The sequence below is a fragment of the Miscanthus floridulus genome, unplaced genomic scaffold (genome assembly GCF_019320115.1).
Source record: "Miscanthus floridulus cultivar M001 unplaced genomic scaffold, ASM1932011v1 fs_460_1_2, whole genome shotgun sequence".
Classification (NCBI taxonomy): Eukaryota; Viridiplantae; Streptophyta; class Magnoliopsida; order Poales; family Poaceae; genus Miscanthus; species Miscanthus floridulus.
The window spans coordinates 49403-52540 of NW_027096784.1; positions in this window are offsets into that span (position 1 = coordinate 49403).

A 3138-nucleotide genomic window follows, 5' to 3' on the forward strand; every position below is an offset into this window, starting at 1 on the left:
AAGTCAGAGCCATATGACCCTCACGGTTGCACTGTCAGTCCTAGCTTTTGCCGACAGATAAGTCCTTCTGGAGGGCCAAGAGCATCATGATCAAAAGTCATTTGCTCCTTCGCCCTATAATTCAGTTGTTTAAAAGCAAATTTTTACCTTTTCGTTCCATAGAACCATTAGTCATTATGTAGATCATGTACAGTTACATTGAGCGCTAGCAAACTACCCATATGCATATAACCCGTAGGAGACAAGGAAACAGGATACTCAATCACTAGGATGTCCTTACAGGTATCAAAATTAGACACATACAAATTAGAAATTAATAAATGGTGAATAGGATTTCAAGGTAGATCCCATGCTATACTTGCCTTGCTCAACAAACTCGGGCTGCTCCTTCTAGTCGTCAAAGAACTCTTGGTCTCCAACGTTCTCCTCACTGTCTGAACTCGACCAACAAAGCAACATACAAGCATTCCAAAGGCATTCATGCAAAGCAAACAATTATGGGATTAGAACAGTACACTAGGGCATAAAAACAAGATAAAAAGGTTCTAAAAAAGAATCTACGTCTCTCTACGATCACATAGACGCGACGTTCACGAAAAACAAAGCTAAAACACGAAAGTTATGAATTAGACGGGGTTTCCTATAGCAATTTATTTAATTAAATCTAACCTCAAAATTAAAATGTTGCAAACATGTTTGACAGTGGTATTAACATGTAGAGAACTTAATTATGAACCTAACGCAATTTGAACGGGTCGATTCGGAGCTAAAACGACGATTTTATAAGCAAAACAATGCAGTGGCATTTCTATAAATTAAATGAACTATTTTCGAATTTAAATAAAATTAAATCTAGGATATTTAAACCGACCGAGGACTGCGGGTGTAAAAAGAATAAAGCCGAGGGGCTCTTAAGCAATTCTGCCACGCGAAGGGGTATCGGCCATCCTGGGCCATTGGATCAAGGATGGACGGTTCAGATTAGGAGAAAGGGGAAGAGGGAAAAATCGACGGCCGGAACAGTGCTCCGGCAGGGCGGGGCACCATGGCCGGTGGCGAGGATGTCATCGGCGAGCAGGAAACAAAGCCTTCGGGCCATGGTTCGACGAACCGAGGGCACCGGGGGAGAGAGGAGGTGAAGGCGATCTCGCCTAGGCCGAGAATGCGGCCGGAGGACATGGCCGACGCGGTGGTGGCCATGGCCGGCGGTGAGGTTCCCGCTGGTGTCCACAACTAGGCCCTAGAGGCCATGATTCACGAAGTTAAAGGCACGGGAAGAAAGAGGGGAACAAGGGGGTCTCACCACGGATGAAAAACAAAGTCGGAGATGAACGGAGACGGCGTGCGGCGAGAAATGGCGGTTGGCACGGCGGTTTCCGAGCTCGGTGGATCTTGACGCGTCTTTATGCGGCGGTTGTGGCTCTGCGAGTTCTAGCGAGGGGGAACTGTAGCAGGGAGGGCGGCGATGGCGTGCGAGATGTGGGCGACGACGTCGACAAGCGGGCCCAGGCGGTCAGCGGCAGAGAGAGTGAGGAGGGTAGCAACGGTTGCCCTGCTCGAGTTGGGCTGGCCCAAGAAGAAAAGAGAAGAACGGGGAGGAAGGGAGGGAGAGGGAAAAGAATTTACTTTTTTTTCAAATCAGTTTTCTAGATTCATTTTCAAATGATTTTTGAATCCTTTTGACTTTTGGATCAAAACCACTCAACACAATAAAGGAAATGCTACGGTATGAGTGCATCAATATGTATCTATCCTTGTGATTGATTTTAATTTCACAAAAAATATTATTTTCCTATATTTGAATGCACATATAATTGCATAAATATATCAAATTTAACTATTTTAAAAGAATGCAAATTTTAAGGTGTTACAAAGGATGATTGGAAATCCGAAGATGGTGTAATGGTATTCTCTCCAAGAGATGATGCAATGGGCTTCCTATTCAGTTGATGGTGGATGATCGAAAGATGCAGATACTAACTTTTTAACGTATCTTACCTAGGCAAGCCCTGGTGCATAACTCCTATTTTTCTATAGTTTAAATTATATTAGTGCATTAAGTTTTAAGGAGTTGAATGAAACCCACTTGCATATATATATATATATATATATATATATATATATATATATATATATATATATATATATATATATATATATATATATATATATATATATATATATATATATATATATATATATATATATATATATATATATTTATCCTATGAGTCTTACTAGTATTATAGGGTCGTGTAGAATGCTATGCTACAGGACTCCGGTAGAAGTCGAGTGATTGCCTGTCACTCGTGAGAGATAGGAAATATATTACTGTATTATTATCACTTGGAAAATATAACCGGTGGAAAGGCAAAATGGTAACCGGGCAGGGATATGGTTTGAGTATTGATGGGTGTAAGAGATTGTGTCGCCGCAGACACGGGGCATAGCTTGGTTACACTGTTTTCCCTGTCTATGTCGGTTAAGGACCGACCGTTGCATAAGGCTCTAGGCAAGTCACAGACTTATTATCCCGAGCACATACTTGGGTATGGGCGCTTGGAAGACCTGTTACTCTCTTGTCTTGGATCCGGCTCTTTCCGGACCGGCTGTCTTGGTAGTTTTTGAGTTAGAAGGTCCTTGCACTGCACTGAGTCCGAGACTCAGTGGCGGGGGCTTGGAGTCCTAGTTTGAACGGGGACCTAGACACTCAGGACAGAAAGGTGATGGGTTGGTCCTACTTGTGCCTTGGGTACAAGCGGGGCGCGTGTTTTCAGGGTACCCAGCTGGGGGCATTGATTCACGAATCATCGGAAAATCCGGTACGACTTGTCTACGGTTTAGTATCGTAGTAAGAACTGAAAGATGAAAGATGAAAAAATGAAATCTAATTGCTTACCATATGTTTGAAAGTAGCACAGGTGCTTATATAGAATGGTTAGTTAATGAACCAATGCGGCTGTTAAAAAAATCGAATATAAGGATGCACTTCTAGTAATGCTTCCTGCAGATGCAATAAATCCACAAGCCAGATAGCCTTGCATATCCTTGGAGTCTTTTCTTTCCTCCTGTCGGATAAGTCTTGCTGAGTACAATTGAGTACTCAGGGTTTATTTCCCCCTGTTGTAGGTGACAAGT